Below are 27,762 nucleotides of genomic sequence, written 5' to 3'. Positions count from 1 at the left end.
TCTCATTTTTCTCCACCTCTCTCCTTCCACAGTTCCAGAGATACTTGTTAGTAGAGGCTCTCAACCAGGGAATGGTACTGAACTCCACGTGGGGTGGTGGGGTATACATTTGTGAGAGGCACTTCTGATTGTGCTACTGAGGGTATTAGGTGGGTGGCTGTACTACTAACAGTGCTGGTTACAGGGATACCAAACATTCTCCGGTGTGTGGGAGAGCCCCATACAAGTATATGTCACCCCCTCCATACATCTAGACTCATTCTTCCCAAACACTTTCACCTTCACCTACTTCCTTCCCCTGTTTAATGCCACTGACTCCCTCCCAGCTCAGCAAAGTCACCACTCATGGTAGGAAGGATTCTGACTTCTCTAGCTCATGGACTTCCACCTCATCTGGAGAAAAGTTATTCCTGTGTCCTCCACAGTGTGCTTCGCTGAAAACTGTTGGAGGTTCTTTCTTTATCTCTAACTCCTCAGCCCCTGGTGCAATGCTGACACATGCCAGATGCCTAGTAAAGAGATACAGGATGACAAAAGTATTCTTACAAAGAAATGGATGACATAAGGTGGAAACGTAAAAGTTCACCTCAGAATGGTAAAATAGCAGACCACGTTTAGAGAGCAGCAAATCTGATTGGTGGTCTGTAATTTAAAAAGTATCTTCATAATAGATTTTCTCCTTTATTCTCAAAGCAAACCCAGAAAGGCAGAGAAAATATTTTGATTATCTTAGTGGGAAATGAGATTTTAAAAGGTTACCTGACCAACTCGGAGTGAGGTGGCCATTATGTAGTGAACCTGAATGAACTCAGCCAAATTCCTGCTGCTGGCCTGAGTCCTCCTTCAGGATGCCCAATACCTCTGCAGGATGGGCAACAATGGGGACAGTAATCATCCTAGCCAGAGTGGGACAAAGCCAGCTGATTAAGTGGTGATGTGTTTCAGCAAGAGATAAATATAATTAACCAGAAGGAGGCAACCTGAAACCAGTGCCTTAGAAATCCCGCTTAATGCAATCAGGACTTCATTTTTCTTGCCTTTGTTTTCAAAAAGCTTTATGAAAATTATCACCCGACAGTCTTAAGGAGAATGGAAAGAAATACTTGTTTCTAGCAATGGGGAGATGTCACTAGAATGGACTTTACTGGTCAGCAATCCAGGTGCAGCCCATTTCAAAACTTGGCCCCTCTCCACTGGTCCAGACTCTTTTGTGGTTGGTTTGATTGGGGGTTTGGGGTGAACCCCAGCAGACTCTCTGTTCTCTAGTGACAATGGCCCTGCTAAGGGCCCCCAGCTTAGAGACTTGGACCATTCTTTAGGAAGTCCTTGACCAATTGGGACTATGAGAAAACAATGGTAGATGAAAGTGTCCTTAAGAAGAGAGAAAATTCAAATTGGCCTCATCCTATCGGGGTTATGTGGACAGGAAGCCCTGGTCAGAGAAGCCATGAGCCCCTCCAACCTAAAGACTCACACTAGAAACAGCCTGATGTTGGGCTCTTCGCTCAATGGTGTGCATTTCCCAAAAGAGTGCGTGTGCCAGGCAGTAAAGCGAATGACAAGACAGAATCTCTCAGTCACTCCTGGGGACAGAGTTCTCTGCCCCAACTCTCAGCCATGTTGACCGGGTATCACTCAGGCATCAGGACAGCCCTGTCTGGCCAGGCTGGTTTGCAGTAAAGGGGACCCACATGGAACACCTCCAACTTTCAGTCTCTTAGTCTCCCTGGAGATTACCTGTGTTTACTGCAGGGTGCTGTCCCAAACTGAGGGCACATGTAGGTGGAGTCTGCCTAGCACTGGGCAGAACAAAACCATGGCTGTCCTCATTTCCAGCCTGGCCTTTTGTTCACGACCTCCGAGTTCACTGTTCTTTCTTGGCACCATCTTCCTGTTGACTTGTACTGAACAGACCATAAAAATCCAAGTCCAGTAATCCTGCCCCAAACCCTAACTGTTGGTCTGCTCTGATTTATTCTTATGGAACTTAGGGTACGTTTTTTTATAGGTGCCTACCAGCCATCCCACCAATAATCCTTCTCTAGCATTATGCTTGATAATGAACTGCTCAGTCTGTAACTTGCTGGTTTCATTTTCTTCACTTTTGTAAATATAAAGTATATTTTCCTATCTCACTATTTAGAAATCTGTCCCCTTCCCTAACACCTAACATCAGTGTTTGGGAATTGCTCAGTTCCATGGGAACAACCCTGTCTGTGGGCAAAAGTTTAACCCAAGACCTGGGTTCCTGTAGGTGCACCCAAGGGTGGCCTGGTTTTCCGCAACACCTTTCTGAGAAAATAAAGAGTTAAAATAATGGAGAACGTACACCTGCCTGGTTCATGGGGTGGGCTTGAGGAACTGTGAGTGGATCACAGACCTGGGAAGGTTTACAGGTCTGGCTGGGGAAAGGGGGTGTAAAGGCCCTAGGTCAAGGTGACCACACCCATCCTGGCTCTTGTTGTGGCACCTTCCACAGTTTCCAAAGGGGCATCTCAAACGCCATGCAGCACTCTACCCTTCTTTATATTCTTTGTCTAGCTCTAACTAAAACAAAAGCACAAAGCAAAAGCAAGCAAACAAAATGCTGTTTTATTTTGCCTTTGTGTTTGGCCTGACAATTCAAAGTGGACTCTCTAATTGATTCTAATCAGCGGATTTGAGCATAGGGTTGGGGTTGGAGTCTACCAGCTGTGTGGCCTAGCCGCCTGCGGGTCGCAGCGAGGCAGCAATGGATAGGCGCGCGGCTGGAGATGTCTGGCCAGGCTCCTTGCTTCCGCTTCCTCTTATTTCTTTCTCTCCGCCCCGTACAGTGCACTGCTGTGAAACCAACACGGAGTCTGGAGAGAAGCACACCCCCCCCACACCCGCTCCTCTACTGACCAGCCCAAATCCACACACTATTTGTTCTAAGGCAGTGACCGCAGGCTGGCCCAGCCTCAGTCGCACCTCCTAGGCCAGACGGAGCCCAGAGTGCATTCACCGCCCGGTTTCCCTGGCAACAGGCACCGCCCCAGGGCGCACCCGCGGCGCTGGGCTGCAGACTTCCTGGCGGCCTTGGCCCCAGCTCGGCTCAGCGGCCTTGGGAGATTCGTCTTTCTAGTTTTCTTTTTCTAACTTTTGTCCCCACGGGAAAAATCTGACTCCCGAGGTATGATGGGGCAGGTGTTGTTCCGTGGGCCACCTCCACGTGTCACCTAGAGACCCGCTTTCTCCAAGAGTCCTGAGAAAAGCTCCAGGCTGCGACCGGTAGCAGCCATGGGCCCTTAGGTGCTCAAATCCCCTGGAGGAATAGGGTCCCCAGCTGTGGGTGCAACCGAACACTGTGTGCCTGCCGTTCTCTCCTATACCAACATGATACCAAGGATGAAGTTTGATTTATAAAGTAGGCACAGAAGAGACCAAAAACAGCAGGGCGTGGTGGCGCACCCCTGTAAAACCAGTGCTCAGGGAGACAATTTTCCAACCAGCCTAGGCAATTTAGAAAGATCCTGCTTCAAGGTTTAAAAAAAAAAAAAGGTAAAATTTAAACAGTGATATAAAAAATAACTGATAATAAAAGCGGAACAGTGATAACAATAGACCATAATAAAAAAAATTATGTGAATGTGGTCTCTTGAAATATTATTTTATCTTCACCTTTTCACTTATAGGAAGAACTTTACAGCTTCTCTTTGGTGTATCTGAACTACTAGCATCGCTATTCTTGCACTTTGAGGCCATGATTAAAGAAGTGTTCCTTGAACATCAGGCTGAAATACCTTGACAATGGATCTGCCAGGCAAAAAGCTACTAAATGACTAGTAGGCAGGTAGGTTTACACATTGTGGATACACTGGACAAAGGAATGGGGCAGAAATCATCAGATTTCATCATGCTACTTGGGATCACATGCAATTTAAAATTAATTTTTTATTTCTGGAAGTTTCCATTTAACATTTTGGACTAAATTTGACAATAACTGAAACCAAAAGAGAGAAGCCACAGATAAGAGAGTACTACTGTATCTTCAGGTTGTCCCTTGCCTCTGTTAGCTGTTAATAGAATGCTGTGTTATAGGACTGTTGTGGTGATTAAATAGCACTGTTAAGTCACAAGACAATAATCACAAGCATTAAAATTAGAAGGGGGTGAAACTTACAGCCAGGGACGGGGTTTATGTCCCATTTAACCTCTCTGCATCTGAAATGTCCCTCACATATCTATGTGCTACTATGGGTGGTGGTGGAACCTTTAGAAAGTGGAGCCTAGGAGGGAGGTCACTGGGTGTGTGCCCTTGCAGGGGACACTGGAACCCAGCCTTCCTCCTTGTCTACTTCCCTGGACATAAGGTGAAGAGCTTTCCCCTAGTATGCACTTCCTACCATGACCTTTTACCTTCCCACAAACAGTGTGGCTAACCAACCATGGACTGACACCTCCAAAACCCTGAGCCCAAAACAAACAACAACAACTTTTCTGTTTTTGCTGAGGATATAGCTCAGTGACACAAGTACCTGCCTGGCAAACTCAAGGTCCTTAGTTCAATCCCTAGTCCCAAAAGAACAAAAACAGAAATAAAACTTTCCTCTCTTTCATATGTTTGCTCAGGTGTTTTATCACAATGATGGACATCTCACAAACACATATGCTGAAATTTCATCAATGTAATGAGGATAATAAGGGTGCTAACCACATAGGGTTTTTGTGAAAATTAAATGGTTTTGTCTTTGTTAGGATATAGCACACGATACATAGTGGACATTATTATTAAAGATGCTTCAGTTTGTGAGTTTCTTTAGGAAAGACTAATAATTTACTTCTTATACCTGGTGGGAGGCTTGTTTTAGGACTCAACACTGGTTTTCTGGATGTATGAATGGACAGACAGTACACTGTTCCCTATTAACTTTTCTTAGTCCAAATTAGTGGATAAAGAAAATAGGCACAATCACTCAAAGTCAGAAGAGATTATGCCTGCTCTCTGTCACACTGAGCAAAGCACTCAGCATTGGTGGCTTCCAGCCAATATGGGCTTGCCTGGGAGACCCAAGTACTACCCAGCCCTTGCACTGACTCCAATGCCAGGCCAGGCCAGGAAGGGACAGGGACCTTGGTGGCAGCCCTTACCCTCTTCTTGTGAGGAAGATATTTGGTGATCTGTGCTGGTCAGTGGACAGGGAAAATGAGTCCTCATTGGCCAGTATATGTCCCATATGGCAGCAGACTTCATAGAACAGTAAGAAAAGAAACAATTCCTTTGGATCGCTCTCTGGAGTCAGCTTTGCCCTTTGATGTAAGTCGCTGGCTCTGCACGGGAGAATGGGAGGCTCCGAGTGCATGCCCTGCTCCAGATGAACACACCCTATCACAGGCTGGCACCCAGTCCCTCTGTGGCTGGCAGTGTGTCTGGGCTGGATGCCAGGAAGCCACAGCACTGGGAAGGGGCAGGAGAGGAGGCCACAGCCCAGGGAATGCGCACAGCAGTCAGATCAGCCACGGGCTAGGCGCTTATGTGTGGGGTGAGCTTTTCATTCAGCTTCTCCTCTGTGCCCACAAATGATCGCCCCCTTGGGGAACTTAAATGCACTCATGAGAGAGACAAACAGAAAAGCTCAGCTGAATGATAAAACTAAATCAATTAAAAGATAAACCAAATCCAAAATGTGTGTCTGCAGCCTTCACTCAGACCCAGCGCAGACATGCGTGGCTATTGCTCCAGCTGACCAGGATGCTTTCCGATTCTCAGGAATCAGCCAAGTTGGGGTGTGAATCCTAATGCTGACATCGGTAAGCAGCTGTTTGTGTTTGGCCGAATTACACAACCTCTCTGATCCTCCTTGTCTTCATTTCTAAACTGATGATAAAAAGAGCTACATGTTATAGTTCATTATGAAGATTAAACAATATAATGCCTGAAGGATGGTCAGTATGGTGTTTGGCACATAGTAAGACTCAGAAGACATCAACTACTACTGCTGTTTAATTGTTCAAGCCCAGGGACCAGCCCACTTTTTCTGTAGTGTTAGATAGTTAATGCCTGACACCTGTCGGTCCTTAGAGTTCTGTTGCTGCTACACAATTCCACACTGCACAGGCAGCTGTAGAGAGCAGGAAAGAAAGGGACTGTAGTTTTGTTCCAGTGAAACAGTATTCATAAACATCGAGATCTGAGTTTTATATAACTTTCACATACCACACATTATTTTTTTTTTATTTTCTGCAAATCCTCTAAAAATATGAAAACCATTCTTAGCTCATGGGCTGTCCAAAAACAGACACGGGCTGGACATGGCCTATAGGGCTTCACCCACTCCTGCTGGAGGCTAATAAAAAAGTTGGCATCTTGTGTCTTGGATTTTGATTAGGAAAAATCCAGTTGGTCTGAAAAACCAGGTGTGGCTGTTAAGATGCAAGCCAGGCTAACAAGGTAATAAGCCAATGCAAGGACTGAAGAACCTCACAAAAAGATACCTACACTTACTCATCCACAAGCCAAGATAAGAGAGCAATACCTCCCCTCGTACTTGTACCCAAGATAAGAAATGGAAGAGATAATCGGTCCCTTAGATGCACAATGATTACCCTGTGTTTTGAAGATAGAGGCAAGTTGCTCCACACAGGTGCAAGAATTTGCTGTGTCTGTACTTCTCAGTGCTGTCATCAGAGGGTCACGAGTTCCTTTGCTTTTACAGAGGACAAAATGTACAGTGAGTGGAGAAAGCTGGGGACCACAAATGAGGGCAGGAGGAATCTGCCCGAAACAGGCCAAACCCACCCATGTGGAAATCAGATAGCAAACAATTTGGTTATAAAATAATCCGGTGCTCAAGGTAGTATCATGAAACTCATCATTCCTTTATTTTCCTTCTCTTTTTTCCCTTTTTAGAATCTGTCGATGGAAATAGGTCACTGTGTCTTGCTGTTGCAATCTGAGAAGATTTCTAGCTTCAAGTTTATATCAAATTTCTTGTGGATTAGAAATTCTTTCTCTAATAATATTATTATTTCTACCTATTTCTGAGACACTGCAATTAATAATTACACTTGTTTCCCAAGACTCCGAGGAATGCAAAGCTTTCTAATTAACCCAATCCAAGAATTGAATCTGCTTTTCTATAACTTTAAAGATGCTATCCACACCCAGCCATTATTATTACATAAAGGATCTGCTGATCCACCCACCTGAGCCTTGAAGAGTTACCCATGTCTGATGTCACAGTGGTACCCCTGGCCTGGTGGGGACTCTTCTCTGGGAAGAACTCAGCCCAGGCACAGACTTGCCCTCATGAATAGTGTGAGTCTTGGATAACCAGCTGGAGCCCGTGTTTTAAGTGCAATCTGCTGATGAACTGAGGCAAAGCTATTATCTCAGGGCTCTTTAGACAGGAAACAATCCAAGTCTGAGACCCAGAAAAGAGTGTGGTGAGGGTGTACCTAACGAACCTCTATCCACTGAGAAGCACAGGTCAGAGGTCACAGAGCCTGGCATTTTCTTTCATCTTTGCCCTACCCACACAGTGTGTCCTTAGTGTCCTAAAGAAAAAGAGTCATCCATGCCTTGTTGTGTGAACTAAACAACAGGATCTGCCATGCTTTGCATGAGTTCCTCCAACAGCCCGTGTGGTAAAGGCTTGGTCCAGCCAGCGGCCCTGCTGGCACACAGTGGAGGCTTTAAGAGGTGAGACTGATCGGGAGAACGTTAGGTCATGGGTAGTGTGGCCTTGAAAGGGATGCTGGGACCCACCCTCTTCCCTTCCTCTCTTCCATGAGGTGAACTGCTCTACTCTGTCAGCTGCTTCTGCCACAGTGTACCGCCCTGCCCCGACCTAAAAGCTGTGTGTTCACCTGAGCATGGCTGAGATCCCCAAATCTGAGCCGAAAGAAATCCTCCTCCTTTCTAAGTTGATTCAGCTCAGGTATTGGTTACAATATGAGAAAGCTGACTAGTGGACCACCACTTTCCAGGCCCTTGGGGGGCTTTAGTTAACATTAGTGACACTGATAGGAAATTCAAGGGCTTTACTCCAGCTCTGGTGTGTGTGTTGGGGGTCCTAATCTTGTCCTGTTGGGGACTTCCCATCAGTAACTGGATGGAGGAAGGCAGGAGACTCATCTCTCATGGCATCAGAGGTATTGATATTGAAAAGGACTTAGAAGAAGATACAGTCCTGTAGTTTTAAAGCCACCACAAAATATTTTCTCTAAAGAACTTCTAGGGCATGGGGGTGCGGCTCCATCAGCAGGCAAATGTTTAGCATGACAGAAAACTGTTTTGGGTCCTGGGGATGCTGGCAACATCTCTCTCTATGCTCGCTCACCCCTCAGCCCCCATGCACCTCCAGGACAGCAGGAGCTCCGGGGACAGAGCCAGTCTAATCTTAACCACACAGATGAAGAAGCCCAAGTCTGGGGAGGCGATGTCACTCCTCCTGTGACATATAACTAAGTGGCCAGCCACCGGCCTGTCTCGGAGTGCTCACAGTTCTCTATCTGTTCCTCTGTCACCTTTTCCGGCAGATCTGGGTGGCAGAGGCCTCTGCAGCCGGCCTGGGTTTTATTATAGTCCTGCTGAATACTGAGATTCTACCTCACCCCAGAAAGAATGGCTGTTATCAGGAAATCAAACAACAAATGCTGGAGAGGCTGTGGGGAAAAAGGAACCCTTCTCCACTGTTGGTGGCAGTGTAAACTGGTGCAACCACTATGGAAATCTGCATAGCAATTCCTTGAAAAACTAGGGTTAGAGGTCTCATTCAACCTAACTATTCCCCTTCTGGTTATCTTAACCAAAATTAAAAACAACATACTATGGCAATATATGGACACCTATGTGCATAGAAGCACAATTTGTAATAGCCAGACCTTGGAAACAACCTAAATGACTATCAATTGAGGAATGGATAAAAAAAGATGTGTTTTTAGACAGTAGAGTCCTACTCAGCCATAAAGAAGCTAACCTGGAGACTTGTAGATAAATGGATGCAATTTGAGACCATACTCATTAGTGAAATAAATAAGACACACATGTAAACAGTCTCATTAGTGTGAGAAGGTGAAAGAAACAACATATGTATTTGTATATAAATAGAGTCCCGATTTCTGTGTTCACTGAAAAAGATTTGTGCTGGCATTTTTCAGAAAATTGAATGCAGATGTCTTGTGCTCTGGGTGAATGAATGAGGATGACAGTGTGAGTGTGTGTACCATTGTTGCCTCGATTGATGTGTTTTGAAATTTTGTTTTTTTTTTCTTTTTCTCCTTGAAAAAAAAAAAAGGCAATTGGTTCTGTTAAGAATATTCCACTGCACAAACAACTGGGAATACAACAAGCGAAGCCCTTGCTAAGTGAAAAGAGCACATGGTATGGAGGAGCAGCAAAGGGCTGGGTATGTATATATAGCTGGACTGCTCTGGGAAATAATGGTTTAGAGTCTATGAATATGCAGACATTGCCATCAAACAGCAGTAGTTCCCAAGATAGCAGTTAAACAGGAACTCATCACAAAGGGTCAGAGTTCTCAAGGGTTAGACATCCAGCCAACTCCATGGCACAGGGCAGGGAAAAAATAAACCATGACATCCTGTTAGAGGAGGATTCAAGAGAGGGCAGACTCCTGGGAGTGCGGAAAAAAAAGAAAAAGATGCAAGATGTAATACACCAAGGCAACTGTCCCTAAGAAGCTGCAAGTCCTCAGTGTGACTTTGACGATGAAAATTCAGTATTAACAGAGCTTGGCAGTGCGGGGTTAAGTCACTAGCAGCACATTTGAGACCAGAATATAGCAATCAAAGTGCACAGCCCGACCCAGCGGACCTGTGCCTCGGCCCCAGATGCTGCCCTCCTGCGTATCTCACCCCCGCCTTGCCCATTTCCTGATGGATCGCATCGGAATTTCTTTTTTGTGTTTTTGTTTTGCCACTGGGGTTGGAACCCAGGGCCTCACCCATACTAAGCTGCTCTCTCTCAGCCAAGCCCCTGGCCCTGCCTCCTATTTTTAAAAAAACCTATTAAAAAATGTTTGTCTGCTCCCAGAAATCAGAGAACCTCATCTTTCATTCCAACCTGCTCATCAAGCTTATTTATTATAAGAGGTCTTATTTCTATTTTTCTGCTTGGCAGCACCCTGGACTTTTCGCCTGCCTTCCTGTGACTTCGACTTCTACTCATCCCTCTTACATTCTCTCTCCCTAGAATTTCTGGCTTTTCAAGAATCAGCTGAACCTGGACCCTAGCACACATTGGAATCTCTTCAATTCAGGAAAGGAGACCACTTTTCTTTAGCTCGTGGCTACCTTCATGGGTCTTGGTGAGGTAGGAGGGAGTTCCAGCTGTGAGACTACTGTCTGGCTTTCTGCTTTGTGCTGCTTTTTCTCTGAGGCTTCCTGCTCCTGCTCCAGGAGTGTGTCTCCCTTGATTATTACTAGAGGGCCCCCTTGAATCCTTTATGACCATCGTCACAGTCTTTATGATGTCCCATCCAGCTGGTCAGAGCAGTCACCCTCACCAACCTGTGAGCCCCATTAGGGCAGTACCAGTCCCCAACAATGACACAGCACACATGAGTCCTCTGGAGGGTGATGCCACTGATGCTGCTAGGGGCACACACCCCCCAGACCCAGTTCTCACATGAAAGCTCTCTGAAGTACTCATGCTCAGATGTCAGTGAGCTGTCTTTGTAGAGGGAGCTTTGAGGAAATGGGGTAAGCAAGACCCCTGGACAGCAGATGCTACTTAAGAGTGACATATACTCTCTAGGGTAGGTATCTGGACTGATTATTAAAAGTGTTCCCAACCAAGCGTTAAGGTGTTCTTTTATAATACATTGACATGGTTATTTGCTGCATGCAACTACTATGGATAAAAACAGCTTTTGAATATTCTGTAATTCACTTTAAGCGCTGAGGATGGAATCCAAGGTCTTACACCTGCTAGGTAAATATTCTACCCCTGAGCTATACCCTCACCCCCTATAATTCAGTCTTGCTTTTCCACATTGTTTTGAGTTAGTGACCTCTTATAATAGGGCGTGTCTTAGAACTTTGGGTAGTAGCTTTCTATTAAAGAGAGAAGCAATGTAAGAAAAGATACTGTTTATTCCTAGACGGAGTCTTCTCCGTCTAATTGCTAGTGGTGGTTGAGGGTGCAGTTTAGTGAGCATGTTCAAGGCCCTGAAAACAGTTTCTACTCGGGCTTGGTGGTGCAATGTTACAGATTAAAAACTGGTGGTCAACTTGGCATCAGCTGAATTAAAATCAGCATGGTGCTAAGTGTAGATGGCCCACCTGAGGAAGTTGCCAGCATAAGGAGACCTGGAGAGAAAGAGTTTGGCATTGTGGGCTCTCCTAAGTGTTGTTTGGAGCATTGGTTCTCCTGGAGGAACTTTTCATGGCTATCTTCCCCCATATGAATTGGCCATTGTCATTGGAGGAGCTTAGGACCTAGTTGTCGCTGAGAGTGGCTATTGTTCCTTTTGGGGGAGTTCTGGTCCTTACGTTGAGCATCACTTCTTGGCTCTGGAGCAGAAGATGTGTGCTGTTTAATCTCCAGGAGAGCTTGTCAGGCTGGCTTCCTGATATGAACTCAGCTATTCTCATTGTTGGAGGAGCCTGGGACCTCATCATTGCTGAGGATGACTGTGGTACTTTTCAGGGGAGCCCTGGTCCTTATTTTGAGCATTGCTTCTTGGCTCCCCTGTAGAACCCTCAACCTACTGGCACAGCTCCTTCACCGCACTGGCACAGACTTTGTAGCTTCCACTGCTGACCTTTGGGCCTTCCCAGTGCAGATCCATAAAACAGACTGGCGTGAATCCTTCTCATGGGCTTTAGGCCTCCAGCTGGACTCGTGGGGAAGCACCGTCATGGGTCCAGGACTTCAGCTGGTCTCATGCAGGACATTGCTGTGGGATCCAGGCTCTCAGCTGGATTTTCTAGGTCTTTAGTGTTGTGGACAGATTTCCTTCACTTTCTTGTATTTAACTCTGGGTGATCATCATAAAATAATAATATAAATTCTGCATCCTATATGTAATTGTTTTCCTTGCAACCCCTGACTATAATAGCATGCCTGTAATCCCAGCACTCTGGGAGGTGAGACAGGATATTCAAAATTTCAAGCCCAGACTGGACAATTCATGAGACCCTGTCTCAAAATAAAAAGAGAAGAGGAGCTGGGGATGTAGCTCAGTGCAAAGGCCCTGGGATTGGTCCCCAATACCATGCCAAAAAAGAAAAAAAAATGAGTGTAATTGCTGAACATTTTTTGATGTTCTTGTAAAGAGTAGTTCAATCCACAATGTGAAGCCTTATCCTTCATCAGCCTAGGAGTCTAAAAACAGTATCTGAAGCACTAGTTCCAAACACGATGTGTCTTTTTATTGCACAATCTTAAGTATTTTCAGTACTACTAAGGGAAAATATTTTCAATGAAAGTCCAACAGTCCTTCTGCACAGTTTGGCAGCAATGATCTTTTGTATTTAAGCTAAGGAATTATGGGTACACTACTCAGCTTTCATTCAGGGGCCCTGTTTACCCTGCAGAAAGTGAGAATGCTGCCAAGTACGGTCATTCTGTATCGCTCCGAGACTGCTTCTAATTAAGAGAAAGAGGAGCAAAAGAGGATGGTAACTAATGAAACTCGTTTCACTTGTTGAAGATAGAAGAGGTAGAATGAGGAGAGAAGAACTGAGGATGAGAAGAAAACTTGCATTCACTCCTCTCACGTGACAACGTCACTCATGCTTGCTGGGCACCAGGCGCTTTACACTAAAGCAGACACAGTAGTGTTACGGCGACACCATTCTTTGATGCTTACAAATGAAAGGATAACTCTCCTCTCTCTCTCTCTCTCTCTCTCTCTCTCTCTCTCTCTCTCTCTCTCTCTCCCTCTCTCTTTCTCAGAAGGGAATAGAAGGAGAACAACAGAAAGGCAAACAAGAAAGCTATCTTTACAATGAAATCTCCGAAACAATTCCATCAAAGCCAGAGTTATTTTCTAACAGGAGAATGAGCTCTAATTTCTATGCTCACCCCCTGAAAGGCCTCACCTTCTGGATCTCATTTAATCGGAGTTTCCTGCCAAAGTCTCCATCTCCAAATACCATCATTCTGTGGGGGAGGGCTTCAATATGATAACTTGGGGGTGACACGACACAGTGAGAGCGAGCCCATGGCCTCATTTCCTGGGCCTGCCTCCCACAGCTGGAGCATTTCCAAGCCAGCTCGGGTCACCAGCCACACTGAGATTCTCTGTGGGGCATCCACTCGTGGTTTTTCATGACAGCCAGCTCATTACCTCTGCCTTGCAAACACTGTGTGGGTACAAACTGTCTCATGTGCTGTGTGTGCCATGTGTCTGCCCTGTTCGTTTGGAAATCAGCACTCAGGCTGTGTATGCCGCTGAGAACTGGCAGATCTCCTCTCTACAATGCAAGCTCATCTGTGATCTGTCTACTTGCTTCTGAGGATTATCTGGAGTCACATTAAAGCTACTGCCAGTGCCAACTTAAGGCTTTTCTGCATTCCAGTTAGACGGGAGAGGGTCAGAAGGACAGATATGAAGGCCCGGCTACCTGGGCCCTTTCTCTTGGAGGAAAGAGGTCTGGTTTCATGTGGACCAAAGAAATAGAACTTTCGTCCACCTGAATCGAGCCCTGGCTCCTGAGGTCACTACACGAACATTCTCTATGATGACAGGTCACTTACCACACACTTAGCCTTTGTGTGACTGGAGAAGTGAGTCTTCTGGTCTCTAAAGAAGACAAAAACCCAGGTTCTGAGACTTGTGAGATCATTTACACACCACTCTGGCCCCAGGGCACCATCACTGGACAATGGAGTGGGCAGGTTGTGTGCATACAGCCACCGCCACTGCATGCTTATGTGTTGGCACTTTCACTTCTCATTTACTTCCAGGGTTGGCCTGCATGGTCCGAGGCCACCAAAAACTCAAGGTTTTATGAGTTGTAAAAGAAAACAAATCATCACTTAATCAAAAACACTGATTAAAGGCCTGATATAATGCGGTTATCACACAGTGTCAACTGCAAAGTTAAATAAAACATTTAAAAGTCAAAGGACAAGTTAAACTGTAATCCCCCATGCCCCACCCTGCTGGGAGTGGCTTTGTGTAGACTGCTCATCAGGCCTGGCCTGCTTGGGGCCCTGGGTTTGATCTGTACCACCACCACTATAAAAAGTTGGTAAACTACATACATATATATAAGCTTCATTATATATTTTATATGTGACCCATGACAATTCCTGTTCACTCAGGTTGACCCAAACAAGCCAAAGGGTTGGACATACCTATTCTAAATGCTCTGAGTTTACAGCGATGTTTAAGACACAGTGCTCAGACTCAAAGCACTTGTCAGCAACAATAAACATGTAAAGAAACTAATAGATAAAAGACATTCTTCATTGTGAGAGGAGCACGCCAAAGGTTGCTACAGGGTACAAAGGAGGACAGAAGTCAGCTACTTCCTCGTGTAAAACAGTGAATGAGAACAGATCCTGGGCTATCCTGTGGGACCTCCCAAGGAGGATGGGGACAAGCAGAAGACAAGATCAGAAGGAACCATCTTCGGACGGATGTCCCCAGCCACCAGTGTTAGCCAAGTTCAGGGACCAGAGCAGCTCGAGAACTCCTGGAAAGCAAAGGAGCTCTGCTTGAAAACTGAGCTGGCTGCCAACAGCAGGATGAACCTCCTGAAGGGGAGAGGGCAGGGACACCAGGAAAGCAATCCAACGCTTGGCTCATTCGTCCGTTCCTTGCACCAGTCTGCAGGTCTCCACCAAAACTCCAGTTGCGATTTAACGCTCATGGCGAGAGGAGATTAATGATTGCGGGTTGGCAGATCAGGGGACGAAGGGGTTATTTGGGGAGTGCCTTTGCTGCACACTGAAATGCCTGTGGCTTGCCATGTCCTGTCCTGAGCTTGCTCTGCAGCAGGTCCCCACCAGCAAGAACACACAGTGTCTGGAGCCCTTTCACTCTCGACTCTCCAGATGCTGGAATTGTGAGAAATAAATGTCTTTTCTTTATCCAGTTTTAGGTATTCAGTTAGAGCAACAGAAAATGGGCTCTAACAGTAACCTCCACGGAAGCATGATCTGGTCACCTGCTGCACATCTGCGCCTGTGTGGACACAGTGGTCTTTGAGGGCACATGGGGACTTTGGGAGGACAGTGTCCAAGGAAAGAAACATCGCAGCTCAGGAGGCTGAGAGCTCTGACGGAGGTGAGCACAGGTCCCCGGCGGGTTCAGAGGGAACAGCTAGTACAAAGATGCCGAGACGCCGCACAAGTCAGGTCTGCAGGAAACCCTGGTCAGGAAGGAGGTACGAGGAGCCTTTTCTGGTGATTAAAAGCAGGCATTCTTAGAAATCCAGCAATGCCCACGGCCACCGACCGATTGGGTACCATGTCACTAGGCATTGTGCGCTGCTCTCTCTGCACGGTGATTCCATTCATCCTCATAACCACGAAGCAGGCCTGGCTCTGCCTGATTTTCAGACTCACACACTAACTTCAAATGTTTCTGGATTTCCTTTGGTGTCACAAAGCTATTGAGCATTCACTGTGTATTCAACTCTAAGTCTTTCTGACTTAAAAATCAATTTTGACAGCTCTCTGAAGGACAAGCCAGTTAGTCTGACAACAAAAGGTGACGCAAGCAGCTGAGGCAGAGGAAACCTGAGGCTGTGTGAGTTACTGGGATGAAGACCGAGGACAGAGGTTTTCACCAGAGAATGAGGTGCAAGCTAGAGGCAGACAGGAGGGAGGGTGAACAGTGTCAGGGCTGGGCCGCCTATGGCCTTGTTCTGGGAACTTGAACCCAGAAGCCATAAGCTGAGCTATTGCTCAGAGAGAAGGGAGGCCCAGGAGGGCCAGGCATGCTTGGGGGCAGGGGGGCGGGGGGAGAGGGCAGCCAGCGGGGTGAGGAGGAGGGCAAAGGCGGTGGTGACTGAGTTCCAGCCTGGACCATGCTATGGCGTGAGTGTCCCCATGAACTTGAGCTGAATGGTAATTGCCGAAGTGAGGCACTCAGAGGCAGCAACAGGCAGGGGTGGCCGGGTCATCAGCACAGAGCACTGACCCATTCACGGATCATCTCCAGAGTGGGTCAGTCACAAAAACCAGCTTGGTGGTCACTTTTCTGTGCCCCTCTCACTACGGGATGCCCCGTGCCACCTCAGAACCCTGCACAGAGCCTCACCAGCAAGGAGACCATCAGCAGAGGTAGACCTTTGAACTTGGGCCTCCAGGTCCAGTCCTCCCGTCGTGGCCTCTCAAGAGTGCTAGAACTACAGGCCTGCACCACCATCATACTGGGCTCCTGAGAAGCTCTGACTACTAATCAGGACACAGTGCTTTCCCACATGGTCTCTTGGATCTCGTCAATGGCCACACAAAGACGGATAACTTTTATTATCCCCGATTTATACTCAGTGGCTCTCACTATGCCCACAGGATACTCAGGAAGCCATGTAGGGTCATAAAGGACCCGTAGCCTCCACGCCAAGTTTCCCAAACTGATGACTGTGATTGACAGCAGAAGAGCATTCACTCAGGGTGAGGTCCAGACATACACGTTGCACCAAGATAAAGATGGATGAGATCGCATTGAGCCCTCTGTCCTGTATTTTCCACTCTAGTCTACTTCATGTTTTAAGTAGGCCTATCCAATTCATGAACTGGATTCACAACCCACTCATGGCACTTTGAGAACCGCTGTTCAACGCCCTCTGCCTCCCACCCTCCGACTGAATCTATCTCAGGGGGTGTGCAAAGATGGGGCGGGGTGCAAGCCACCTCACAGACGTTAAAGAGAAAACTGCACTTGATAGCATTTTTCAGTCCTGAGGATAAGCTGATGAGAAGCGACTCTTCTGCTAAACCATGCCCCGAGGACCTGTCTGTGGCTGCCAGCTCTTCGGCAATGAGTCATTTACATCTGTCACTAGTATATATGGGGGCTGGAGCCAAATTTCTCCACTGTGCGGTGCAGGAGAGGTGCAGACACACGTCACTCTGGAGAGTTTTAAGGCACTCACTTTCCCCAAGGCAGGCAGGAGGATGTGGGCACACCCCGGCAAAGCAGACCTGTGCTCGCACACTGCTTTACAGTGACTCCTGCAGACGTAGCTGCAATAGGAAGTAAAGTGGTGAGGTGAAAGTCACAGAACGTGACACCAACATCCTGCCCAACAGGAAATGGTTTTGATGTCAGGACTTCAGGAATTCACCCCGGTGTATAGCACAGGCCCTGGATGTGGACATTCGTTCTTCCTTCTGCTTCATGGGAAGAAGGAAATGATCCTTCCCAAATAACCCTGCCCGCCTTCTCACCACCTTCATGGCCTTGGGGTGGTTAATCTTGGTTGTCAACTGGCCTGGATCGACACACCTGGGACACTGGTACAGTGCACTTCCAAGTATGTGCATGTGTGAGTGTGAGTGTGAAGTTGTGCGACGGTGGGTCCACAGGAGACCAGCACATAGTTCTGCACACCAGGGGGTCAAGAGTCACCCTGGATGTGGGTGGCAGCATCCAAGAGGCACGCATGCATGCACATGGGCACACACACCCACACACACACACACACACAGCTCCATTCCTCCTGGGTAGGTGCATTGTTTTGCTGCTGCCATTGCCCTGGGGTATCGGACTCTAGATCCTTCTTCAGTCTGTGGTGGGCACCAGCTACTCTCCAGGGGGCCTCCAGACCTCAGCCTGATACTGGGCTGCATTGGAGGCCTCCAGGTTGTTGGACAGAGCAGCTCCTGGCTTCCCTGTCTCCACCCTGCAGAGAGTCAGTGTGGGACCATCCAGCGCTGACTGAAAAGCCAGCTCAGAGAACCATAGGGTTCTCTAGAAGAGGCCTCTCTCCCTCACCTAACCTCTCCATCTTCAGTGTCGGGGACTCCTTCCCCTCTGACTTCAAATACACACAGACTGCCTCTTTAAAGCCCCCCTCCACGTGTGTAGGAATTTCAGGAATGATGTCATTGGTTTTTATCTTCTAGTGTCATGGTCAGACAACTCCAGCATTTAAAAAAAATACAATTGAACACTAGAACAGACACATCTTATTGTACGTAAATTTTATCTCAAAAATCATGACTCGGGCTGGGGATTTAGCTCAGCGGCATAAGCGCTTGCCTTTCAAGCAGGCAGTCGTGAGTTTGATCCCTGGTACTGATAAAAACGAAAAAAGACAAAAAAAAAAAAAAAAAAAAAAAAAAATCATGACTCGCAGATACTAAAAAGTGCCCCAGACTCTTGTTTTAACCTGCTGCCTTGTGATTATTGTATTTCCTTCCTTCCTTCGTTCCTTTCTTCCTTCCCTCCTTTCCTAGGAAACTTGCTCCTCTCTGATTCTTATAGCTGAAGCTGGACTGCCCGCCTTGGCCCTTCCAGTTTTCAGTCTGTTCTCTCCATGTTCCTGCGGCCCCTGGCACCAAAACTTCTACTCAAATCTTTCTCTTAAGCTTTGCAGGTACAGAACTCCACTTTTTCTCCGCTACAGTTTTTTTTTTTTTTTTTTTTTTTTTTTTTGTCTTTTTTGTTTTTATCGGTACCAGGGATCGAACTCACGACTGCCTGCTTGGAAGGCAGGCACTTATGCCGCTGAGCTAAATCCCCAGCCCCTCCGCTACAGTTTTAAATGCTTCTTGGATGGGTTCTGGGCAATCTTCTGACTGGAAATTCGCCAAAATACCAAGCCCACAGCTCTGCCTCTCTGCTCACGCTCTCAGTAGGCAGCTTACTCACTCCCTGGAGCAAAGCACTGCCTGGTGGCAGCTGAATCCCCGCTCCTCTGCTGCGGGAATGACAGATGGCTCAGGCCTCCCGCAGCCAGGGGCCACCTCCATGTGCCTCCTCCATCACCCCAAACTCAGCGTGTGACTTCTGCCTAATTCCACCTCTGGCAGCCACATGCATGACCTGACCACTGTCCTCCTGGGCTGGAAACCCCGCAGACACCATAGTAGGCCCTCAGCATCGAGCAGGCAGCACCGGTCAAAATACCCCAGGGACTGCGGTTTCCATGAGGGCCAGGCACCATCATTGTCATTGCTTATGTCTTCTTAATTCCTCTTCTGAAAGTCTCTGGCTCTTCCCTGTGCCTCCTCCATCCTGCTTCTCCAGCCAGCTAGGGTTCCCTCCTGCCCTCTGTCGTAGTCTGCATCCTGTTGTTGGTCTGCCTCAGCCAGAACTAACGCTCTTCTTCCTCCTCGGGGGCCAAAGACTGTCAAGGCATCTGTTATGGGATGGATCATGTCAAAGTCTCCTCCGCAGTCATCTGAAGGCTGTTTGATAGCTCACACAGCGTACTGAACACCTGCATCATAAAATCCTGGTGACACAGGGCCCTACAGCATGTGGACTGTTCCCTCTCAGGATCGGGCAGCTGTGCGGGAGCTGAGGCTCACTGCCACCAACTTGCATTGGGAGAAGGTGCCACCCTGACCACCACTGGCCTGAGTGAGAGCAAAATTCAGAACTCTAAGTATGATTCCTACAGATTGAGGCTCATTGTCACCCCAAGGTGCAGCTCAAAATTCGTAAGATGGGAAGACTCTGGAGGTCTTTAGAGAAGTCATTGAGTTTAAAGGGGCCTTATCCAATCTGGGGTGCTTATAAAGGGGGGGGGGTGTGGACACAGAGACAGATATGCAGAGAGGGAGGACATTATGAAAACCCGTGGAGAATAACATCTCCAAGCCAAGGGTGGACCGAGGCTACGAGAAGCTACAAGACGACCCTTCCATGGCCCCAAGAAAAAACCAACCCAACCCACACACTCTTCAGTGTCTAAACATCAGGTCCGTGCATCTCCATCAAGCCCTCAAACCCGCTCTGATTTGGCCCCAACCTCCTTGCCCAGACCCTCTGGTCAGTCTCTGCTCCAGTCCTGTATGTCTCCTTCCTAATCTGGATGTGGAACAGGGCTCTCTCTGTGCTTGGGATGTTCCTGACAGCCTGTTATGCCCTTCCACCTTCTCCCTGCCACCTAAAGCTTGCATGTCCTTTAAGCTCTAACTGTAGTCAGCCAATGGTTTCCTGACTCGTCTCTGAGCCATCACTGAACTTACTGTCTGTATCATGTATGTTGACACACGACTACATCTTGCTTACACAGTTCTTTAACAGCTTCTTGTGTGTTATATGGAGTGTAGCCTTATACTTTTTGCTTTATTTTGAAACAGGGTCTTGATATTGCTCAGGTGGGGTTCAAACTTGCAATCCTCCTGCCTTAGCCTCCTGAAATCACAGATGTATGCCACCATGCCTGGTTAATAATTTCTTCTTTAAAAACACTCCTCCAGATGCCTTCATAGATTTGCTTTCACAATAGGTTATCTTCTCCTCTACAGCTTCACACAATTATACTATTATAATTTTACTGGATTGGGAGGATCCCAGGGCCTTGCATGTGCTAAGCAAGTACCCCACCCACAGACTCCAGCATTATTCTGTCCTATGTCACCTAGTCAGGTGTTACTGAGTGCTAGTCTAGGGAAAAGGATGTCCATATATACATACATATATATATATATATATATACATATATATATATATATATATACATACATATATATATCAGACTCATTATAAAGATAGGATGGAGAGGCTTCTGTTGTTTAGGCTGTTTTTGCAATGCTGGGTACTGAACTCAAGGCCTTGCAAATCCTAGGCAAGTGCTCTCCGGAGAATCCTTAGCCTTGGTGTAATAGATGTGAAAGCGACTCATGCCAGCTTTGCTGGGGAATTGCCCAGGGTGCACCAAAGTTAGACAAGTGCTTACCACTTAGCCAAATGCGCAGCCCAAAAGGGGACTTGCTGTTTTGTTTTGCTTTGTGTTTTGTTGTTGTTGTTGCTGTCATTTTCAGTGCTGCAGATTCTGGAGCCCAGGTCTCACATGTGCTAAGCAAGGGCTTAGCTAACAAAGGCTTGAGCTGTAACCCCAGCCCCTCCCAAAGTGACTCTTTAAAGGTAAAGTTTTTCTCCACTGTGAGGGTAAATCACTATTATGACCTCAGTGCCAAGTGAGCTCGGCCAGTTACTGCCACACTGGAGAAATTACAGACCTGCACCAAGTGAGGCAGCTCTTCCAGACGCACGCCAGGGTGTCAATAAATTCCAAGACTAAGGAAGAGTGCTCGGGGTGGGGGAAATGGCGAACACATCTCAGCGGGTCACAGGGTACCTCAGACATAATAGACAGACAACAAACTGTCAGGTCGGCCCACCCTAAAACATCCCTGGTCTCAGCAGGAATACTTCACAGCTCCCTTCTAGGTAGCTCTGCTGTAACAAATCCATCATGTAACACATCAGACCTAAGCCAATGGTTTAATATTTGCTTATTTTAAATTGAATTACACTAGTTTTAAGACTGAAAAGTCACCATGAATTGTTAAATATGCCTATAAAACAGAAATCAAGTCCGATTTAGAAGCACAACACAGTTCATCCCATGAGCATTTCAAATCGATGAAGAACCCAGCAGCCTCGCCGCCAAGTTCAAATGAAGACAAACCACAGTAGACTACAGGGCTGACATGTATCTTGTAAGTAGTCACACTCAGAAAACACCAAGTTTTCCCTATAAATCCAGCCATAGGGCTTTGATTGTAAGTAAAATGTTTCTGTTTTTAAATAATTAAATGATTTTTTTCTTTTATATCACCTTTGATATTTCTTCCACAAACTGCACACCCTGACCAATGATTTCAAGTGAACTAAAGTAATTATTCTTGCTCTTTGGACACCAGACACATTAAACGTGCACCTTCAGGCAATAAATACTGTAGCAATCAGCGTGTGCAAATTCACAAAGCTTGGCCGTTGGTGTGGGGGGGATACAGACAGGAGGTCCGGGTGTCTTCTCCTTTCTCTGTCCACCTGGGAACCTCGGGCCCCTAGGCCATCCATACACACACCAGCCAAACAGCTGGACAAGACTGAAGACCACCTAGTCACAGAGCTATACCTGGCCGTGTTCCAGTAAATGCATTCATTCAAAGGACATGATAAAGAGGACATGGCTGAGGGAAAAAAACAATCTAGGAAAAGAAATCTCTTTCATTCTTGATAGAGAGAGATTCTGCATGGAGCATCCCATGTGAAATAAGCCCCAGGGGCTGGGGATTTAGCTCAGCAGTATAAGTGCCTGCCTTCAAGCAGGCAGTTGTGAGTTCGATCCCTGGTACCGGTAAAAACGAAAAAGACAAAAAAAAAAAAAAAAAAAAAAAAAAAAGAAATAAGCCCCAAACTCCACAAGAATGTTCTGTACCTAATTACAAATGCAGACCAGCCCCCGAGCAGATGGGATTCACTGTTTCCTAAGCTCTGAAATCTGTCTTTCTCCTACGGCGGAAACTTTGTGCAAAGCTTTCACTGGCTGAGGAAAATGCTTATTAATTTGCTATCTTTGATGTATTAAAAGCTTTTTAGAAAGAAATAGGAATCTGGAGCTGGGGACGTAGTAGTTTGATGGAAGGAGCACATAGCCCGTGTGCGGCCCTGGGTTCAATCCACAAACAAAACAAAGAAAAACAGAACAAAACAAAAAAAGTACATGGTATATGAATTTGTCCTGTGATGGACAGTTGTTAAAAAGTCAGCATCCTTTGTTGAAGCCGAACAGTTTATATGGATCACAAGGGAAACCCTTCTAGAGGAAATCCCCATTTTGTCTTTTAATAAGTTGTATTAAAAATGAATGAGAGGGGCTGGGGATTTAGTTCAGCGGCATAAGCGCCTGCCTTGCAAGCACGTGGTCGTGAGTTCGATCCCCAGTACTGATAAAAAAAAAAAATGAATGAGATTCATCCTTTGTGCTGCGTTGGACGCACATGAGGAAGAGCAGCCCTTAGCAGGGCCCCATATGCCTCGCCTGTGCCGCCTTCCTCCTGGGCTCCTGGACGTTTCCTTCCTTCTCTTTTCCTTCTTGCGAAGGCTGGAACTCAGCATGTGCTACACTGCTGAAGTTGTGTGGGAGGTTAGTTTGGTGGTTCTGAGCGGCTGTGAGCCTGCAGGCATCAATTACCTGTACTTTGGGTTTCTAGATTGAGACATGAGAAGGGAAGGGACGGGTCAAAAGATGAAGGACCCTGGATGGCAGAGAATAAGGAAAACAGTGAGAAGATGGCACTCAGCCTCTGCTTACCCCTCCCGAAAGCAAACACACCCCGTCCCTTCCTTCCATGCACCCTGATGCTGTGCCAGCTCCACGGCTGGGGCAAGAGACGGCATTTACTTCCACACGCTTAAGTGCGTGCGTCATGCAGCGGGTGCCAAACAGAAGGGCAGTGCATTGTTCCTACAAAAAGAGAACAGCTTTGTGGAAAAACCACTGCTGGATCTTGGCAGAACAATGGAGACTGCATTCTATGACTGTTCAGTTTGGGTTTGATCCCTGGCTTTGGTGTGGGTGAAGAATTAAAAGAAAAAGTCAGTTCTTGCTATTTTATGCATCAATCACCACCTGACATGCAGATTACCCTCTACTGAAAGTTATGAGCTGAGTGCAGCTTTTTAGGCAGCCACTCTGAAGCCTTTCTCCTTTGCCTTTAAACTCAAAGCTGTATCCTCAGGCTGCTCCAGACTGCTGCTCACAGCCACTGTGGCTGAGGACCTGTGGTTAATTTCTGCTCTAAAAAGCTCAGGAAGTCCTAGGTACTATAAGTGGCTTGGACTTGAGTAAGAAAAGGGGGTTGGGGTGGTTCAGACATACTAGGACTGCAAGACAGAGTCAGACAATGGGTCCACACTTGACTCGGGTACCAGGGGCTACAGATGGGAGGAGCTAATCCTGCAGCCTTCGGCCCACTGGAGCACCCTTTATCCTCCTTCTGGGGATGATTCCTTTTTTGGATGCTAAATAAAGGTGCATCCAAAATATGTACCTAACTGCATAAGAGGTTTATTTTTACAAACCCTTTCTTTGACTACCGCAGGATTATTTTACTTTCCATAACCAGAACCCATGCATACGTTCCACGGAGGAAGCCCTGAACGTATGCTGCCCCTAATCTGGGAGAAGCTAATTCACACGCCAAAACCAAAGAGATTACTCTATACTGAGCCAGGCTTTGCTGCTGCTAAGGTAAATTGTACCATCAATCTTAAATCTCTCTCTCTCTCTCTCTCTCTCTCTCTCTCTCTCACACACACACACACACACACACACACACACACACACACGGGGGGGGGGGGATTTCCAGATCTGACCCCAAGCTTTGCTTTTTTTGAGCATCCTGCAAGTTCTCACCCTTTCCCTCTCCTCCCCCTTACACACAAAGTTCACTACCTTAATCCCCAGCTGAATCATAACAAAGGCAGATGTGCACCCTCCATAGAGTCAGGGAGATGCAGGGAAGCTAACAAGATGCAAATCCCATTCGCCATAGCTCAGGCCCTTTTGATATATAGGCAAAAGCCCAGAAAACTTTCTTTATTCAGTGGGCTCATAATATGGCTTCAACACATTGTAGAATGTACAAGATTGATTTAAATAAATTGGATGTAGTCAGCAAAAGAGACAGTTCTGCCTTTGTTTAGTCTAGGAGGCTGTTTTCATGACTGGAGAGACCTGATCTCATCCCCTTAATGAACGCACAGCTCCAGGGTATCTATCATTCACCCTCTGGCAGTGGCCCCAGGCTGGGTCATTTTGGAGCAGCCATGGCCACCCCTGACATTCAGTGAAGGACACTATGGGAATATAGCCACACACCTGCGAGGAGTCTTGGGGGTTGAAATAGCTAAGAAGACACCTTCACTGCCAAAGAAACAAATCTCAGGTCTAGGCCAAGCTGATGGCCTCAGAAATGTTTGCATCTGAAACCCTGAAGAGGTTTCTACCCTGGCCCTGGACTTACTTCCCAGTAAAAATGAAGATTTTGGAGGAAACAAATAGTTGTGAAAGGAAGAGGGCTTGGTACTGTCTAAAGCCACCAACAAGGCTAGAAGTTTTCTTCAAGGCCTTTGCTCTGCTTTCTACACTTTTCTACTTTCCAGACTGCCAAGCTGGGGGCTCTGAACATAATATTTGCTCCATAAATCCTTGATGGCAGACAGACTGGACAGTTTTATCCAATTGGGCAGAACAATGGTGAACAAATCCTACCCTGGGAACTGGGGGTAGAACAGGCAGGAGGTTCTGGGTTCTAACCTCAGCAGCACGAAACTAATCTAATCTCTGGAAGCCTGGAACTCTAACCACTATTTAAAAAGCAGTTGGGGCTGGAGGTGCGCTCAGGAGCATAGGAGGAGGCCCTTGGGCTTCATCCCAGCATCACAAAATAAATTCAAACAAAACTTTAAAACCTGATTTGAACCCCAGTATTGCTCTCCCCATCTTGTTCTGTCTAATTTTACTATATTCTATTTTGTTTGATAGTATCAAGTTTGAGGGTATAGGCAACCACTTTGAAGGCAATAAGATTTACTATGATGCCCATTATGGTTTGACTATTATCTTCTTTTGAAGTCCTGTAAGATCTCCAGTAAGGTTTTATTGGCCTTGTTGTGTACTGTTTTGATCAATTCTATTATACCTGATATAGGCAACTCTTTTTAAAAATAGCAAGAGACACAGTGGTAACCATTTTTGATCACCTGGTATTCCATTTTTGCATCATGTACAATGCCCATCCTTCTGTTCTGACTGTTTTGTTTAGTCATGTTTGGTTTTATTCTCTTCAAAAAAAAGTAATAAAAACTGAGGGCGTAATAAAACCCCAAAAGTGTAATTGTTATTGTAAAAAAGAGAGGAAAGGAAGGTGGTCTAAGGGATATAACTGCATGTATGTTTGAGTGTGTAGGATGGAAAACCACATTATTGAGCTTTTGTTGGATCATTGAACGGAACTGTCTGCTATCTCACTGTATGAATGTCCACTTTATATGCTTTAATTTTATAATTTGGACAACTGTTTCTAAGATGACAATATGTAAACTATTAACTAGTGATTTCTTACTGTATATTTTTTTCTTGAAATTCTGTATTACTTGTACCCTTTTACTGCTTTGTTTTTTTTTTATTTCCTTTCTTTTTTCTCTTTAAATTAAAAAAAAAAAAACACTCAAATCTAAAGCTGTCTGTTCTGTAAAACACAGCTGTTCAGCAACTAGAGCCCTGGGAGGATCACTGCGCTGTGGGGTCACACTATGGATGGGAATGATGTGGGTTTCACAGGCCCTAGGTCCCAAAGGCAGAGCTCCCAGCCTGGGCCTTTTATCTTGCTTCATGTAGTTTTGAGAGGGGCAGTATTTCCAGAGTAAACCCACCCAACAGGGTACAGCAACCCCACACACAGCAACGCAATGAGCCCCTTCCTTTAACAAACCCTGCCTGCAGCAGGAATGGGGGGGGGGTATAAATCCAGGCCAAGGAGTTTTTTTTTTTTTTTTGGTCACGTTGAGGCAGGGTCTCACTATGCCATTCCGGCTGGCCTTGAGCTCACTTTGTAGCCCAAGTTGGTCTCAATTTAGAAACAATCCTTTTTTTTTTTTTGGTCTTTTTCATTTTTATCGGTACCAGGGATCGAACTCACGACCGCCTGCTTGTAAGGCAGGTGCTTATGCCGCTGAGCTAAATCCCCAGCCCTAGAAAGAGGAACTCACACGTTGTGGGTTTTTTTTTTTCTGTTTGTTTGTTTGTTTGTTTTGTCTTTTTCCTTTGTATCGGTACCGGGGATGGAACTAACGACTGCCTACTTGCAAGGCAGGCGCTTATGCCGCTGAGCTAAATCCCCAGCCCCTGGCCTCTCTCTCTCTTTTTCTTTTTTTTTGTCTTTTTTATTTTTATCGGTACCAGGGATCGAACTCACGACTGCCTGCTTGCAGTTTATGCCGCTGAGCTAAATCCCCAGTGCCGACCTCCTACCTGGGCCTCCTGAGCTCTGGGATTACACCACCACCAGCAGCGCTTTGAAAAACAAGCCAACAAAGGATCCGGGCTGGGGAAAGAAGCGCATCTTTGGAAAGCTCCTGACCTCGCCTAGCCAGGAGCCTCTCAGCCGCTTGCCAGTTCCCTGGCTGGAGCTCTCTAGGAGCCCCAAGCAGGGCTGAGCGGAAGCCAGAAGCGCCTCATTCCCAGCCCCGAGGGGACCGGGAGATGAGGCGGGGTGCGGGTGCGAGCGGTAGCCCAGGCCTGCGTCGGAAGCAAGCAGGAGCCCTCAGGGAGCTAAGGGTGCACAGGGCCAGCTTGGCCAGGAAAGCAGCCCAGCCGCAGAGTGCAGCGCAGGACACAGTACTCTGGTGTGATGATGTTGTTGTTGTTTGTTTGCCTGGTGCTGGGGATTGAACGCAGGCCTCCAGCCTGCTAAACAAGCGCTTTTCTCCACATCCTCATTTTGAGACAGGGGTTCTCCCCAAATTGCTCCAATTTAAGATCCTCCCAGAAGGCTGGGGCTATCCTGGCTGTGGCTGCAGGGCCCAGGAGCAACCTGGGAGAGGAGGGAATGGGGAGGGTGGCCAGGATTGGGTACCTTGTACTCAGTCCTGTGCCCAGCTCGGTACCCCGGAGGTTCAGGCCGGCCGGGATACAGAGCAAGTTCAAGGCCAGTCTGGACTACTAGCCAGACCCTGTTGGTTGTATGACTAAAGTCGGAGACTTGACCTTTGCCTGCAAGCCAAGGGCTCCCTGGGAGGGACTTCTGATGGGCACCATGAGATGCGTGTTTCAGAAAGATTATTTCCCTAGGCAAATCAAAGGCGGCCACAGTAGTTAGGCGGCCAGGGATGGAAGAAGAGATTT

The 27,762-nt window shown here is 46.7% G+C and overlaps 1 protein-coding gene and 1 long non-coding RNA gene across 5 annotated transcripts in view; one reads left to right on the top strand and one right to left on the bottom strand.

Moving 5' to 3' along the window:
- Trim2 (tripartite motif containing 2) overlaps nucleotides 1–27,762 on the bottom strand; it is a 166,497-nt gene that overhangs the window by 69,368 nt on the left and 69,367 nt on the right. The window lies entirely within an intron of this gene.
- On the top strand, nucleotides 2,956–6,557 carry LOC134478711 (uncharacterized). Its single transcript, XR_010051493.1, has 3 exons — nucleotides 2,956–3,151; nucleotides 3,654–3,811; nucleotides 5,658–6,557. It is a non-coding gene; the product is annotated as an uncharacterized LOC134478711 (long non-coding RNA).

Source organism: Cavia porcellus, unplaced genomic scaffold, assembly GCF_034190915.1.
Source record: "Cavia porcellus strain 051 isolate PalLab524CR breed Dunkin Hartley unplaced genomic scaffold, mCavPor4.1 scaffold_14, whole genome shotgun sequence".
Lineage (NCBI taxonomy): Eukaryota > Metazoa > Chordata > Mammalia > Rodentia > Caviidae > Cavia > Cavia porcellus.
Note: the sequence above shows the minus strand (reverse complement) of the source record. Positions and strands in the feature narration are given on the sequence as shown.